The sequence below is a fragment of the Musca domestica genome, unplaced genomic scaffold (genome assembly GCF_030504385.1).
Source record: "Musca domestica strain aabys unplaced genomic scaffold, Musca_domestica.polishedcontigs.V.1.1 2, whole genome shotgun sequence".
Classification (NCBI taxonomy): Eukaryota; Metazoa; Arthropoda; class Insecta; order Diptera; family Muscidae; genus Musca; species Musca domestica.
The window spans coordinates 39,091,338-39,109,973 of record NW_026712249.1 but is presented as its reverse complement, the minus strand read 5'-3'; positions in this window follow the sequence as shown (position 1 = coordinate 39,109,973).

The window sequence follows — 18,636 nt, the reverse complement described above, 5'->3', positions numbered from 1 at the left end:
ATCTGTTTATCCAATACCAAATTGTAGCATATATGCTACTATTTAGTACCGTTCGTGCATTTGCAGTATCGATTTACAAAGCCATTTCATTATCACAAATCCCTTACCCAAATATCAAATTTTGTACCCTTTCGTAAATTTTAGTACGCATTTTTAAAACCACAACCAAATCTCAACACCACACACAGTGATCCTAATGCCAAGTTTTAGATTTCAAGCAGTATCTGTTTACGAAATACCAAATTTAGTACCTTTCGTAAGCTTCCTGAACGTATTTCTTAACCAAAATCCAGCAGAGATCTCAATACAGACATTTTGAATTTTCAGATCAATTCATCCATTTTGGTTGAATTTCGAATCATACGATCAAGTTTCGACAGAAAGTAAGGCAAGCCAATTTGTTAGACCGAATTGATTCTGATATAGCTCTAGCTTCCCAATATATAATTCATCCGATTTTATATTTCGATCTTCTCAAAGTCATAATATATCCTTTAGGGCAATGGTTCGATTGAGATATAGCTATCATATATTAGCTCCATCCAATTTTGAATGTATGCGGATCTGAAGCCGTACTAGGTATTCAATAACTATCATTGTTTACTTCGCACAAAATTCCAATATAGACGTATTTTTTACGGGTTGCTCTGCCTCTTAATGGAGAACCTTTTACATAATATAAATTAGAGATCCTTGAGTGAAACAATAGACATAGCTTCTGAAACCTTATCAACAATTTTGGCGATACAACCTTAAGATTTTAAAGAATAGACGGATATACGTTTGCTCGGTTTCCTAGTCAGTAATTTTCAAGACTTTACTTCTTTCCATAAAAATTCAATAATAATCTAACAGATTTGACAAATTCCAACTCCTAAGAATTCTCTTTGTATTCAAACAAAAGAAAAATTCTAGCTGTCAGATTATGGCACTTTTAAATAAACATAACTCATTATTCTCCACCATACTCAAATACCTTGCGTAGATCTTCCCCCTTTATCATGTCTAGTCAGCTTAACAAATAACTTGAGGTGTAAGAATCTAGAAACTTTTGAACAAAGAACAACAAGAATAAATTCCAAACCGAGTTTCAATATTTATTTTTATGATTTGTTAAATGTCAATATTGTTGGATGGTGGTTCTGGCAACAATCAATAACATTTTAACATATCAATCAAGATACATCGCACACAGACGAACCCATGAAATACCTGTAGAGCTCTACAACAACATGGCTACACAACATTCTTGAGGGTAACCTCCTCCTACATACGTTTTTCCTCTTTTCTTATCTTGAAGACAATGTAACTTTTCTTTTGTTTACCTCCCCCCTCCCTCATTCTCATTTTCCACAATGTCAAAAAAAGGTTTCCCGAAAAAACAACATAGGTGTAATTAATTACTTATGATCTATGATCTCAAATGTAAATATGTTAAGGTGTGTGTGTGTGTATGCGTGTCTAGGTTTGGGTCTTCCAAAATTGTTTTCAAGTCGAAGCTCCAACCAAGCATGCATTCCCCAGGTCAGACAGTAAAGGGAAGGAGGGAGAGGGCAGACAAAATGCATAACAATTTCCCTTAACCGGCATAGATGACGTTTCATTTTCTTATCACCACCGCTGTAGACAAGTGTAAATAAGGGGCGTCTTAAAGAAAATTAAAAAAACGAAACGAAACGAAGAAAACCCCAAACTTTACTGACCTGTCTTCTGTAGGTTTTCGAATTCGGTTTCTCGCTTGACTTGAAAAGCAAAGGAATTAAGGCATTTAAGAATCTTGGAGCAAAGGTCAATGAAGTTCATATTGTCTTAAAGACTCCCTTAAGTTTTCTAATTAAATTCCCAAATTTTATGGGAATTTTTTCACTAACATTTTAATCTCTTAGGGAAAATAAATTTGTTAGTTGTTTAATTTTCAGATGGAGAATTTTCCACTTTATTAGGCGGTCTCTGGAGGTTATCATTAAATAAATAGTTTGATATTAAAATGTATGTGGTTAAGGTGAGAGGGGTTGGGGGGATTTATTTTCTTGGCGGCTTTTTCTTAAGAACATTTCTTGTGGGAATTAGAATTATAAGTTCTAGAAGCCAGCAATTTGCTAGGAAGGTTTACAGACCTTGGAATAAAGGAAGAAAGTGGTAGATTGGAGTCTCTGTTAATTTTCAGAAGGATATAATGAAATGATAAAACCCATATTTTGACTTGCAAAAAAGTCCGACCTGAAAAATCATGGTACAATAAATACAGGGCGACCTTATTTCAAATAAAAATACCCAGATCTGAATTTTTCGTAATACCAATAGCAGGTTGCCATCTCTAATTTGTTGTTTAGAGGTATAATTTTTTATACCTCGAGGTATACTTTTGATTTTAAATTTGAATTATTTCGGTATAGTAACATAATTGGCTGACTTCTTTTGAAAAAAAAAAACAATAAAATGTTTGATTCTCATTGAAAATAACCTTAAGTTTCCAACAGATAGTCGAAGGACCAAACATTTTATAGAGAATTTCTACGACTTTCTCAAAAGAATCTCCAAGGAGAAAAGTAATAAATCATGATACAGACATTTTAGTAAAATTTATGGCAAAATTAATATAACCTCCGGAATGACAAAGTTAATATACCCTCCTTTCAAAGGTAGAGGCTATAAAAAATATAAATGCATGTGCAGAAGTATATATGTCGTCCTCCATGTCGATTATTTTGAAATTGCCGACTTCCAAGGCGAGTTTCCAGGAACTCTGTCACTTCTTGCACTTGTCAAACACAGACATAAATAAATTTTCCGATGAAAAATTTAGGAAGTCATAGAAGTCAAACAAACAACGTTTATTAAAAGCAACCCATAGTTTCAAGGTGGTACATCACATTTTAAAAAATGTAAATAATTTAGTCGAAGGATCAAATATTTTTTGGATTTTTTATAATTTTCAGCGCTGCTATGCTTTTCTTACTAAAAAAATTCTCGGTACCGAATGCCACATCGGGAGTAATGCCATCAGACTGCCAATTAAGAAACAAACAAGAACTGAAATATAGATGGCGTTAAGTAAGCATTTGTATTTTTTAATTTTAGACTTGATTCCAGAAATTTTCAGAAATTCCCCCTGTTTTTGAACTTGTCAAACATCGAAATAAATAAATTTTCCCCATTAAATTTTAGCAAGGTAAAGAAGTCAAACAATGTGAGTGCTTTAAGCTAGTCGAAGGACCAAATGTTTTGTTTTCCAAAAAATCAAAATTCCAAAGAAAGTTATTTTATTTTAAATATTTATGATTTATATTTTGTTGATCTTCAGAGAAGAGCTAAGTAATCTGAAACTTGGAGTGAACCACAAAGACAGATAGACATTTTTATTCCGAGATTTAAGTGTTTTTAACTATGAAGAGAGGATTTATCTTCTTTCTTCCATCGTTTATGGGCCATCTATTGTCTGACTTTGTATAAATTATAGTTCAAATATAGATGGCGGTGGTAGGATTCGCAGATGACATTATTCAGATCAATGATTTCATATCAAGTACCTTTTTTATAATTTCTAAAGCCTAAAGTGCATTTTCAAGAGCTAAAGCATATCTTTCGAAAAGGACTTTTCTTCTTTTGCCCATCGTTTATAGGCATTTTATAATGTCCTTGTCTTTGGCAGAAATTCCCGTTCAAATATAGATGGCGGTGGTAGGGTTAGGACATTACATTATCCCGATCAATATATCAAGTATCTGTTCGATAATTTCTAAAGCCTGAAGTGATTTTTCTTTCAGGAGTTGAAATTTCCTTCCTAGATATAGCTTGGAATCTACAAAGAGAACATTACTTACACATATGTAGCAGGGTATAAATTGAAATGGCGTTCCTAGATTTCTGGAAATAATTTCTAGAGACAAAAAATCAGAAATGCATTTAATTTAAAGTTTGATTTCTTTAATATGTGTGTTCGAAGAGTACATTTTCCATGCAGAATCAAAGGATGTTTTATGAATGGGGTCTTATTAATAGCGAATCCAATATATAACGCCACCTGGTTTTCCATCTTCCTCTCTAAGACGGTTAGGTCTGAATCTAAGCGGAGCAAGGTATGAAGAAAAGTGACCAAGAATACTAATTTTCATTACGGGTATTTTATTGTCGATCGTTCTGAGAAGTCATTCTTTTTTGTCTGTATACAAAAATTAGAAGAGACTTCCAATTATAGATGACGTTTGTAGACTTCGGAAACGAGACAGGATCATTTAATTTTTTGTCATTAAAAAATTGAGATAGAGGTGGCGTTAGCCTGTTGTAATCATGGTATTGAGAGAGAAAGCTAAAATATTTCACACATGTGTATTTTGCCAGATTATGTTCGTAAATAGACCATTTCGGTCCACGTTTTCGCATAGTCCCCATATAACAATCCTCTCTTATTCGGGATTTTGATGATATTAGCGAAATTATTCAATGGAATTTTTTTATTTTCGTATTTTTTAAATTTCGTATTTGAAGTTCCCAATGGGGCACCACATTCTGCGACTTATGCAGGTCTTCGTCTTCGTACAGCCCCCATATAACGTATTCCATTTAATCGGTATTTTTCGACGAAATTTCTTGAAAGTTTTTCCAGGTCCTTGCAAATGGTGGAGGCTTTTAAAAGTTGGGCCAGGCCGAACTTGGGTGCTTTTAAATTTTTATGGTCGAATTTCATATATCCAAAATACAAATTCATATATCCAATATATACAAATACAGCAGCTAGTGACCTATTCTATGGGGGAAGTGTAATCAAAGTTGAAATGTAGATGCCGTTGCTTGTCACCAAGAAACCTAATTCTGAAAAAATAAATTTTTATTAAAAAATAATAATTAAATTCAATATTCCTGCAATTTCCTCTTTTTTCAATAACATTTTAAGCTGCCAAATATATGCTACTATGTATTAGTATTTACATTCGAAATATAGATGGCGTTAGCTATAATGTAATATACTGTTATGGATATAATTTTTGAAAACAATTAGGGATTATAGCTTCCGCGGACTTTTGAGCAATTATAGAGCTATTTTGGGGCGAAAAATTCAAAACTCAAATAAAAAATGGCGTTAATTAGTTGTTTATCTTTTGATGGCAAAACTAACCTAATACACTATTTTGTATGTTATATTTTTTACATCATTTTTCATACTTCCCCCCATAATTCCAATACCATAATGTAATAATGTGTTCACAGCAAAACGTAAAAACTATGTCAAAAAAAAAAAAATAAAGAAATTTTTATTTAGCCAAGAAAAATGAAAAAAAAAAAAATAACATTATGTTCTGGTTTTGTCGCTTTTGTTTTGTCTCCGAGTTGGTTTTAATGGCTTTTTGAACGCTTCTTAAGAGTGCACAGACCAAGACAAACCACACAAAACGTTAACTGATTTAACTAAACATGTTTCTTAAAATACAAAAAAAAATATGAAAAGCTTATCTTTTATTTATTTTTACAGTTGAAAGAATTTCGAAATTTCATTTCTGAAATTGCATGAATTCTCTTCTCTTCCAAGGAAATATCCAGTGCGCACGTGTGGTCTGAATTAAATGTGCTGCCATCATTGTTTTTTGTTTTTATGACCGGAATGCTGCTAATTGTTTATAAATTTATAAAGACAAGCAAATTTTGATGTTTCATCAGTTTCAGTTTTTGTTTGGGGTTTTCGCCGGAATGATGACAGTTTTGAAATGCCATGCAAAAAAAAAATGATATGATATCTTCTTTTAAACTGTAATTAGAATAATCATTTTGTTGTCATGAAATTCTGCTTCAGTCGGAGGAGAGTAAGTTTATATTTCTTTGCTAATAAAAATTTTGCTGACAATTTTATTTCCCACGTTTATTTCGAAGAGACGACAATAGACAATAGAGTTTTAAATTCGGATAGTTAGTCATAAGACGCAAAATGTTTGCATTTTTGTTATGATTTCAAATTTGTTTTGCCATAAACGAAGATAGGTATGAATGAAGTGGTTTTCAAATGCTTCCTTCCCATCGTCATAATAAATAATTCAGTTTTGTTTTTTTTTTTTTTTTATTGTTTTCTTCCAGTTTCTCTGAAAGTTGCTTTAGTAAACAAATTACTGATTATCATATTAAAGTGGAGCTATTCGCTCGTTTTTTTCTCCGTTTTTATATTTTCTTAACAATGGCATGTATATTATGTAGATAATGAAGATAATTGTGGCAAACAACTTCTTGCTGATATTAAAAATAAGAAGAGAAAAAATAAAGAAACATGACTCAAGATTGTGGTCATGTGAAAAGTGCGCTCTGCTATCCAACAAAGCTATAAATAGAATTATTGTGAGACATACTGTTTTAAAATATCTTTGTTTATTTGAAATTGAAAAAGAATTAGAGAGATTTCTCATTTTTAACGTAATATACCATATTTTGGCCCAGAATGCCTCTGATATACAGGTTTGCCCATATTCGACGGACCCATCTGGCAACGCCATAACTTTTGACAGAGATGTCACATCGCTTAATGACATACCGCGTTTGAAGCGTCAGTCCAAGCAGATTTTTACCATGAACCAATACACGCCACGCGAGCGCTCTGAAATAGTTGAAATTTACATTCAACAGAAGAAGTCAATTGTGAAAACTCAACGTGCTTTTAAAACATTAAAAAATGTGAGAAGTGCGCCTTCTAAGCACAATTAGTGTTTATACGAAAAATTTTCGACTGGTAAAGCTCTTTCTAATCCGAAGAGGCCATATAAAAGTCGACCAAGGCGATCGGCCGAGAATATCGCTGCCGTACGAGCCAATGTTGAGAGGTCCCCAAAACAAAATTCAATTGACACAAAGAATGTTGCCTGCGGACAAGCCTCGTCAATTGGAATGGGCCCAAAGGTCCGTCGAATATGGACAACCCTGTACTTTTTAGTGCCAACCTTGCTTTCCAAAATACTCCAGACACAATAGTCCAATGGATTTTGGTGGCCATTGTGCGCTGGAAATAAGGCGGGAAACCTCATTTTTTAACCATTTTGTGTGGCGCGTGTTGAGTGCAATGATGCTGAATCCTGTTGGAATGACCAAGGTCTGCGGCCAAAATGTTTGAGTGCCCAAGGCTTTAATACACCCTCCAGAATATTTCCGACATAATATTCGGCATTTATTCTGATGCCACGGTCGATTAATATGAGCGGAGAGCGACCATCCGCTGTCATGGTGTCCCACACACACCATCTCCATGGTGTTCTGAATTCTGAGTTCTGTGGCCAACCGAAGGTGGACATTTTCAGCTGACCTCTTTGGCAAGTAAACACGATCTTTTTGTTCATTTACAAACTGCTGATCATCCAACCATTTCTGCTGATGTTTGCTGTTTTCTTCCGTCCACTTCCTTGACGTCGGGCTACGACAACAGTATCACGGTAACGAGCGATGGTACGAGACACAAAAGATTTATTCACATTTAAATGCTGGAGTGCTCTAACGATAGAAACCTGGGGTTTTCCAGCCAAATATAAAGAAATCACACTATCACGCTTGAATTCCATCACGAATTACTTTTTTTCTGGAAAATTCTCACCCAAATGCTTTTGTATGCTTGTAAACCATATAATGAGCTGTCACTGGAATAATTGTAACAGCAGTCGAACGAGTGGCTTAGAAATGGCAGCAGTCTGAATTTGGTTGCAGTTTTCTCATCTCAGTCTGTATAAGTTCTTTGAAGCTGATTATTTTTGAACTTTCGAATAAGTGTACCACATTTGGAATCACACGCGCTTTTTTGAAATTTCCTCACTTTTATACATCTTTCGTACACAAATATACTAGTTTCTTTTTTTTCGTGGACGGAAAAAGAAGACATTAACTACCAATTAATCATTATGTAAATTTATTTACACTAATTGATTATTCGTGGTTCAACAAAACCGCCGAATGTCGATTGTGTTCGTTTGGGTATTTTTGGTTAGACTCAAATTAATTTCTTGCGAGATATGTAAATGACAACTAATAATAGCCCGGTGTATGTAAATTTAATTTGAAAGTAGATGACGAGAAATGTTGTGACGAGTGATCTGAGAGAAATTTCGTCGGACTCAAGAGATGTTCACGTGTTTGGTGTTAAATGAATATTACTTCATGACAGACGAATAAACGAACTCCATAATTGGTCATAATTTAGGGCAAGTGACCATTCACAACATGTGTTGAGGAAAAAGTTGAGATGAAACAAAGCAATTGGTGGGATTCTCTGGAATCTGCCGAAAACATTTTGTAATAGAATACATGTTGTGTGGGGGTATATTAGGTTTGTAACTCCTCGAAATAAACATTTTAGACCCCACAAAGTATTTATATTTGTGATAAGTGTTAGATTCTATGCCGATTAAGTCCGCCCGTCGTTCCGTCTGTAGAAATCACTTTAGCTTCCGAACGAAATGAAGTAGGTGGATAAAATTTTGCTGAGATGTATTTTAGGACCGTAGAATTTTTGGTATTGACCATATATATTTAAAACTGTACCGCCAGATTTAAGGTGTTTCGGCTGTCGGGAGTCGATTTTTTAAACAGAATTTGCTGTAATTTGGCAGTTTGGGTTCCCTATTTGTAGGAAAAATACTTGCAAACTATTGTTCATTTAGATCCAAGTTTAGGTATAACCGTACCCTTGATATTCTGTGTTTTGAGGATTTTGGGTAACATTTTCCACCGGAATTTTATCAAATTTGGTATTTGGACTTCGTACGGGGTACTACCGCCTATGTGTAGCCCTATAAAACTAATACCTAAAATTTAGAAACGGATTTTTTACAGTTTTCTAGTTCTTTCCAAATTGTGGAGTGTATTAAAAATGCGGACCGGCGAAAGATGGCTGCTATTTTGATATTAAAAGTTGGATGTATATGTCCACGTTATTTAAGGCGTTTTGGTTATTTTTTGTCTCCCTTAAAAATTACGCAGATAAATCGAATCGTAGATGAATCGGAGTTCTGACTGGATTTATTTATTTATTAAGTCCTTAGAGTTGAGACATTGCTCAGACCTAGTATATGTACAACATTTTGTTCGCTGATAATCCAAAATAAAAACCAATACAAAAAGACCGAAAAAATGTCTGTTGTCAAAAGTGTCGGATTTCTGATTGTCAGAATTCTGATTGCATTTTTTCATATTTATTTTCAAAAGCAATGATCACTGAGAATCAAAAAAACAAGCTATTACATAAAAAATCTGATAAAAAATATCATCAGAAGTGTCGGTCAAAATTCTGATTGCAATTTTTTTCCAAATTACTTTTTGAACGAAATGATTGGGATTTTATCTTTTATTTATGAATAAATAACAAATTTACCTTTGACCTTTCTTTAATTTAGAAAACAATTTGCCTTCCTAAGAAAGTCCTCAGTCATATCGGACAGAATTCTGGTGTAATTTATTAAAGTTTGTCTTAGACCTGTAATATGTGCCAATTTTGATGCCACTACGAATCCAAAAAACAATACATAAGAAACACCCCTAATAAAATATCATCAGAAATGTCGGACAAAATTCTGACTGATTTTTTTTTCATATTTTTAAGACATGACTGAAACTTTTCTTCAATTATCAACGAAATAAATAAAACAATGCATTGGAAAAACCCTTACAAAATGTCTGATAAAATATCATCAGAAATGTCGGACAGAATTCTGACAGAATTTTTTTATTTTTTTTCGAAAGACAAATCTACCGTAAAAATTTCTTTAATTAGAAAAAAATGTTCACTCAAAAAAAGTTCTCAGACTTATCGGACATAATTCTGATAGAACTTATTAAGGGTTGTATTATATATTTCTGTAATATATTCCACATTTCATGGCACTGAGATCCAAAATACAATATAATACAATAAAAAAAAAAAAACTAAAAAAAGATTTCATAAAAGTATCATTAGAAATGTCGGACAAAATTCTGATAGAATTTTTTTCGAAAGACATCACTGAAATCTTTCTTTAATTTCCGAAAAGATAATATATTTTCGTCATTACAAGCACTCCATATATATTATTTCTCTATCTAAATATATTATATTCTTCTTTAGGCTAGAAATTCGTGTAAAAGGGTCTATTAAAATTTGTTCAGAAATCACTGAAAGATTTCTGATCGAATTTGAGAAGATTTGGAAGAAGATGTCATACATTGCTTGGACGTATTATGTATCTCAAATTGAGTTTTGCCGAGAGCTCAAAATGCCAGAAAATATGAAATTCGGTTTAAAACACAGGAATATCCCTAGAATTCTTGGGGTTCCTTCGGACATTAGCACTGTTTCGAGATTTTTTTTTTAATTTCTTCCTGAAGTCCAAAAATCTTAAATTTTCTTATCTAGGCGAAGCTATCGAGACTTAGTCTCTACGAACTCAAATGAAGACATTGCCATGAAACTTTGTTGGAGTATGGAAAGGGGAAGATACTACAAATGCAAATTCCCAAAAAAAGTACCCATACCTCTTTCATCTTTCTTCCTTCCATCTTTGAATGACGTATCTTTATTTTTGTGTGTAACTTCCACCCAAAAATTTTAGAAAAGATAGTCAACAAAAAACAATTTTTTATTATTAATGCCAGATAAGAATGATAAGGCGAAGGTGGCATAGTCAGCATTTTTTCCCTTGAATTAGAGCAGCATCTTTGTAAAATGAAAAAGCAAAATAAAAAAACAAACACAAAAAGGTAAAGTGCTTATCTACAAAAAAAAAAAACAGAACAGAGCTAAGCCGACTTTACTTCACCACTCCTCAACTCCCCGATTTCGTTGAGTATTTTTGTCTGAGGGTAAGAAGAGGTGTCAAGAGGGTGTTGTTCTATCCCAAAAAAAAAAAAAAAAATTAAAAAGTCATTCATAACTTGTTTTTTTCCCTCCTTCTTAAGAACATGAACCATCAAAGACTGGATCATATTCAATAATCGATCCATACAAAAACGAAAGAAAAAAATATTGAAAAATCATTGTTATTTCTCACAAAGATTAATTTTCATCTTTTGTTTTCTTACGATACCAGAAAAAATTGGAGCATTAGTTTAGACATTTTTCAAGATGTTTTTTTTTGTCTTTAAATTGATTGTTACAAATATATAAGCGTAGATAATGGCTTTGAAAAAATGAAGCAAACGAAGAAGAAGAAGGAGGAGGAGCAGGGAGGCAACGATGGTGGATGCTTAGCCTCAAAAGTTAAAAGTTTCAAATTTCTTTGTCATGGCACACCCTCGATCACCCACCTTCGCTTTTGATTAAGAGTTGTTGTTCTGCTTTTTAAAAACTGAGAAGGAGTTCAAGAATATCTTCTTCGCGGCAATTTTCTTTCTGACCGACGATCAATCAAAAAGTGATTTATTTATTTGGGTTATACCTAGCATCACTTTAAAGTTGTTGTTGTTGGAGGAGGATAAGCCCTGAGAAGATGTCAAAGTAAATTACATGTCTAGATATGCATTGTTATGAATTACTTTATTATTGTTATTATCCACGATTACACTTTGAATAAAGATGGAATTATGATTTGAAAAATAGTTTGGGAAATCAATCAATGACAATTTAAAAAAAAAAAAAAAACGAAAAATTACGTGGGTTTGAAATATGGATACGGAAATTTGAGAAAGGTAGCCAGAAACTGATAAATCAGAATAAAAATCGACAAAGACAAAATAAAGTTGTCATAAGTGGGAAAATCAAAATTTTTCTCTATTTAGGGACTTCTGCAGAAGACGAACCCATAAGAAACCTACAGCACATATCTTATCTATAAACAGGACAAAAACGACTTCCGGGCTGGGCCGCTTTTTTTTACCCTCCGCCATGTGAATGCTTGATCTATGGCCCAGAATTTAGATGTTCCGTTACAGGAGAGAAGAGTACATCAACGGCTGACTTGTTTGGAAATTGAGACCTTTACCATCAAATATCGTAAATCTAAGGGTACCGCTCATTGAATGTTTTTCCAATTAGCTTAACTTACCATGTTAAATAACGCAATGCGACGGAATTTTTTAATATACTAAAAATCAAGCTATAGGATACCGCTGAGAACCCTGAAAAATGTCTGCTACAAAAATACTATCAGAAGTGTCGGACAAAATTCTGATTGAATTTTATTTACGTTTTTTTCGAAATAAATGCCAGAAATCTTTCTATAAAAAATCTACAATAAATTTGATAAAAACTTATTCGGAGGTGTCGGAAAAAATTCTTATTAAATTATTCCAAATTGTTTCTAGAGAAATGGTTGGAATTGGTCTTGAATTTGCGAATAGCTTACAGTTGGTATTTCTTTAATTAGAAAAACATTTTGTCACCCAAAAAAAAATTCTTCCGACATATCGGTCAGAATTCTGATAAAATTTATTAAGGATTTCGCTAAGAACTCAAAATACAAATCAGAAAGAAGATTCAAAAAAATGTTTTTCAAAATATTTTCAGAAGTTTCGGACCTAATTCTATTTGACTTTTTTTATTTTTATACCCTCAGCCATATTGCTAGAGAGACCGTAGGTCTCCTCTCTGTCTGGCTGGTGCGCACGATAACTCTCGAAGGGAGTATCCGATTCGATCCAAACTTGGTACATCATAACCTTATCGAGTTTGAAGATGGGGAGTATCGGTCCACTCCTTCTGGTACCTCCCCCTCAAATGTCAAAATTTTCAAAGAAAATAAGTTACTGCACAGAAAGAGAAAGGATAATCCGATTTTGCTCCAACTTTGCAAATCCCAATATATCCATCAGTGCTAAGTTAAGTGCGAACATGGACAAAATAGGTCCACTCCATCAAGTACCTCTCCCACAAAGTCAAAAGTTTGAATAATTATAACTCTTATAAAATGTGATGTAGGTGTCGGATTGTCTTAAAATTACACACAACACAATATTTTTATTAACCCAATTAAATTAAAAATTATATAAATATAAAATTATATAAAAATTATATAAAGTGAAGGAAGTCACCAAAATTTTCCAAAACTGCCACGTCGCAATATTTACGTCACATTTATTTAATTGCGATACGAAATGGACAATATTGACCCATTCCTTCGGAACCTACTCATAGAGGGGGGTCAAACATTTGAGTAATCACAACTGCAGTCAAAATATATTTAAATAACCGAACATTGGCTGAGGACTGTCTTCTTTTTAAGGGAAACCTTGTAAATGCCTTATTTGTCTTTGAGATGGGGTTCTCTCAATAGTAGGCGTTGTGAAATTCTTCTGTTTCTAGAAGAAATTGTGATGGTATTTTTGTCTTCAGAAGACATTTTTTTTCTTATGCAACGACTTGTGAATCACTTCTTGCTATAAAAGATCTTGCGGAAGACCTTGTAAAGGTATTTTATATCAAGAAGTGATTCACGAGGTGTTGTACAGGAATATAAATCTCCTGCGAAAAAAAAAACTTGAGGTCTTTAGGAGGTGTTTTCTTATAGAGAAGGCCTAGTACAGGTCTTCTTTTCCCAAAAGATTTTCTTCTAAAGAAGACCTTGTAAAAATGGAAGACTTTTTTTGAATGTCTTCTCTTCTATGGAAGCACCATATAAAGAGCTATAGACGACCAAGCGGAAGATAGTTTAAAGGTCTTCTTTTTTGTAGAAGATATTTTTGAGATTTTTTATTTCTATAGAAATCACTTTGAACTCTTCACTGTAGGCCTTTTAAGGGAATTCCTTTTATAAAGCTGCTTTTAAGGTATTTTTCTATAGAAGATCTTTTTAGGTCTTCTTTTCTAAAGAATGTCTTCTGAAGATAATTTATATTTTCTATAGAAAATATGTATTTTTTTTGTAAAAATACATTTTCAGGTCTTGCGGAAGACCTTCAAAAGTGTTTTCTTTTCCAAACAGAGTTTTTCAAGGACTTTTTTCTGACCTCTTTTTCTATTGTATAACAGTTGAATACATTCCAAAAATCTTCTCTTCTAGAGAGAAGACTTTCAAATGTATTATTATTTTTTTAAAGGCATATTTTGAAGGACATCGATCTCTAAAATATCCTTTTCAAAATGTTTTATTTTTGGAAGACTCTTTGAAGGCCCTTATTCTATAAAAGACCTTTTCGTGTATTTTTTTATTTTGTATTTTCGTGTTAACGTTTATCACTTTATTTGTTTTATTTATTACTCATTTATTTACCAAAACAAATAAAGCTGCTTCGAAAATGTCTTTTGCGCGTAGCCCATATGACTTTTAGTATTTCCGGTTTTATAATTTCAATCTTCAGGATATGCTTGGAATTTTCACACACAATTACCGGAAAAAGAGATGCAAGAACTAACCTAAATTATATTTAAAAATAGAAAAAAAACGGATACACATAAAAAAGCAAGAGCAACAACAGCTCTTATTTGGACTCAAATACTAAACCCAGATTCATTTGCATTTGGCAGTGAAAAAATTCAAGTGGCTGTTGCACATGCTCCCAACGACAGCAATGCACTGCTACCTAAACTAACTAAAATCTGTCCATATATTTACCCATCTATCCATTCGATACTGTGGATATGGTGTGAAGTGGCTTGGATGTTTTTTTTTTCTCAAAACCAAACACAATGACATGTACAGAGTAAAAATTTTGGTTTTCTTCAATTGTTTTTGCCTTTGTTTATGTTTTTCGTTAAAAAGCAATGAAAGCAAATGTGGAAAAAAATGTAAGTTAATTTTATGTGAGACATTTCCAGCAGCAGCAGGGCAAAAACAACAACAACAACGCCCCAGGTTATATAAATATTTAGAGCTACAAATATGGATGTCATTTGAAAAAAAAAAACACATGGATGTGGGTGGGAGTCGTCGCGTACTAAAACTCAAGTGTTGAGAGATGAGGGCAAATGAAAGTATGGATTTTGACTAAGAGACAGGGTAGGGTTGCCATGGCATATTTTGTTTTCGAGGGAGATTTTTTGTCAAAGGTCAGTGATGGCCTATTCAAAATTGTATAAAAATTTGAAATAAAAAATTTGACAAAAATATTTAAACTATCAAAAAGTTCTTATATTGCCTTTGACTTGCGGCCACTATAATAATCTGCAAATGTCAGTTTTTTGAAACCAAGAACATTTATATATACGTCCACAGTCCTTAGACGAACAGAAAGGCGTCTCCATAGACGGTCAAAAGGACGTCTTTGCAGGTGACCCGAAAGACGTCCCTATAGACCCTAAAGGACGTCTCTATAAATGGACTAAAGGACGTATCTAAAAATGAAATAAAGAACATCTCTATAGACGGCCATAAGGACATCTTTATATACGGCCATAAGGACGTCTCTAAAGACGGTTGGAAAGATGTCTCTAAAGACGGTTAGAAAACGTGTCTATAGACGACCAGAAGGACGCCTCTATAGAAAAGGTTACCGAATTTGTCGCCATTGGCACGAATTATGACCTTCAAATGGCCAATGAAACCGTCACACGTTGCTTTTCGGTATTTTGGCTCATTCCCGGCGAAGCGCTTGCTTGAGGTGATCGACACTTTGGTATTTTTTAGTACCAACCTTGCTTTCCAAAATACTTCCGGAGATTTTGGAGGCCTGCCATTGTGCATTGGAAATAAAACGAGCGAGGAACATCATTTTGTAACCATTCTTGGGTGGCGCCTACCGAGTACAGAGTCCTGTTGAAATGTCCAAGATCTGCGGACAAAATGTTTGCGTGCCCAAGGCTTTAATAAACCCTGCAGAATATTTTCGCATTTATTCTGATGCCACGGTCGATTGATCCGAGTGGAGAGTGACCATCGGCTCTTATGTCGGCCCACACCATCACCCTGGCCGGTGCTTGAGTTCTGGTGGCCGAACCGAATCGGTGCAGATTTTCAGCTGACCTCTTTGGCAAGTAAACACGATCATTTTGTTTGTTTAGAAACTGCTGGACAACGAATGTTTTCTCATCGGAGAAAACCACTTTCGGCCAAGCGAAGCAACTCTGTAGCTCTTTTGAGTCTATTTTCTTTCTGTTGCGGTGTAAGTTTTTGCATTTTTGGAATTTCAATGGCTTTACCCCCAGCTCATTTTTCAATATTTGCTGAATAAAATATTTCGATATTTTCAGCTCACGAGCCATTTCCGGCCATTGCGACGTGGGTTTTGTCGCTTTTTTTCTTTTCGAACCATTTCTGCTGGTGTTGCTGTTTTCTTCCGTCCACTTCCTTGACGTCGGGCTACGCTACCAGTATCACGGTAGAGAGCGATGGTACGAGACACAAAAGATTTATTCACATTAAAATGCTGGGGTGCCCTAACGATGGCCGTTCGTGATTTCCAGCCAAATACAAAGAAATTACACTATCCCGCTTGAATTGCATCACGAATAATTTTTTTCCGGAAAATTCTCACCAACATGATTTTGTACGCTTGGAATGAGGTGTCACTGGAATAATTTTAACGGCTGTCGGACGAGTGGCTTATAAATGACAGCAGTCTGAAATTGATTGCAGTTTTTTCATCTCACCCTGAATTCGTATATAAAAAAAAAACCAAAATAAAAATTCCTAAAATAAATTCATTTATCAAAAAATTCTCATAATCTCTTAGAATTTTGGCGACTACACCATTCCGCATAAAACTTTCAGGTGCCAGTTGTTATAAAAAAAAACAACTGCATAACGTTTGAAAATGTCACAATTTTCCCACACCACAGCCGTTAGGTTAGAAGCATTCCAATGCCATACATTTTCCCACTATTTGGGCACCTACAACAACAGTTTTTTTTTTTGCATTCCAAAATGACACCGGTGTTTACGCTGTTTAGCCTAGAACAACGCGCCATCGTTTCATTTATTTGAGATCCCATGGAGATATATTGTTTAAAAAATAAAACGTAATTTTTCAGGTTCTAACGAAACGAAACAATTATTATTCAATGAATGTAGTTTTACTTGACACTCCTCAGAAAATGAATGAAAAAAATAATTTAAATATATTCGTATGTCGGAGTGAGTGAGTAGTGAGTGTGTGTGGGGAGGCAACACCTGAGTCACATACGACGTTAAAATCAATAGAAAAAAATATTGTTAACATTTGATGAAATAGTTGGCAAATACAAAAATATATATACGAGGGTAGCAGCAAAAATGACGTCTTGGAAACTGATGAAAGATCGAAAGAAGAAATGGTCCGATCTCTACCATTTTTATAATAGATCTTGCGCTGATAGAAATATTGAGATTTAGCAAGTCTGAATGGAATCGGATGTTAATTTCACCTTTTATGAATATTCAAAATTTTGATCCTTTATGGGGGAGGTACTGGAATGAGGGGACCGATATATCCCATCTTCACTGCAGATCTTGTGTTAGTAGAAATGATGGGATGTGTAAAATATGAAGAGAATCGGTTGCTTATTTCGGATTTTTTAATCGTTTTGGTTATTCAAAACTTTGAACCTTTGTGGGGAAGGTACCAGAAGGAATGGTCCGATCTCTACCGTCTTTATAACAGCTTTTGTGTTGATGGAAATATTGAGATGTGCCAAGTCGGAATGGAATCGGATGTTAATTTCGGGTTTTATGAGCTTCATAAATATTCGAAATTTTGACCCTTTGTGGGGGAGGTACCAGAAGAAGTGGACCGATATATTCCATTTTCACACTAGACCTTGTCAATAATAATATTGTTATGTGTGTAATTTGAAAATAATATGACTCTTACATCGCAGCCGACCTAGCACTAATGCAAATATTAGGATTTGCAAAGTTGGAGCAAAATCGGATTATCATTTCTCTTTCTGTGCAGTCAAATAATTTCTTTGAAAATGTCGACATTTTGTGTGGGAGGAACCAGAAGGAGTGGACTGATATTGCCCATCTCCTAACTCGATCTAAGTTTGAAAATAATATTACGATGTACCAAATTTGGATCAAGTCGGATAATCATTTGGAGAGTTATCGTGTGCACCAGCCAACCAGACACGGAAGGGCGGACATCGCTAGATCGACTCCAAATGTCCTGAAACGGATTTGGTTCAAAGAGACCTAGGGTCTAAAACCGTTATTTCGATGAGGCACGTTTTGGTCGTATCGAATGTATAAAAATACGTAGACAACCAGTAAAGAAAGCTTAAAGTCGGACGCGGCCGACTTTGTGATACCCTACACCATTTTGCTAATTTAGTAGAGCTCCACATAACAACTAAAAGTTTTATGGAAGAATTCAATCATACACGCTATGATTATAATTATAATTTAAAGTTCAAAGGACTAAATATCCCGAAGCATTTGTATTTTTAAATTCGGAATTGTATTGCCCATTTGGTGCACAATTAATTTGAAATCGGATAAAGATATATATGGAGCTATATCCAAATCTGAACCGATCTCGATAAAATTTGGCAATCTGAGCTGTATTTGATATATTTCCCTGAATATCGTTGTTACGGAGTGCATATTACGGTCGTGGGTAACAAATATAACAATTCGGATGAACATTATATATGGAAGCTATAGCTATATCTGAGCCGATATTCACAAAATTTGACATACTGGCTTCTAGACTCAATTCGGTCGTAAGTGCCAAATTCCATCCCATTTGGATCTCGATAAAGTTTAGCAAATGTATTTCTGATCTGTATTTGATATATTTCCCTGAATATTGTTGTTGCAGAGTGCATATTACGGCGGCGGTGGACAAAAATTA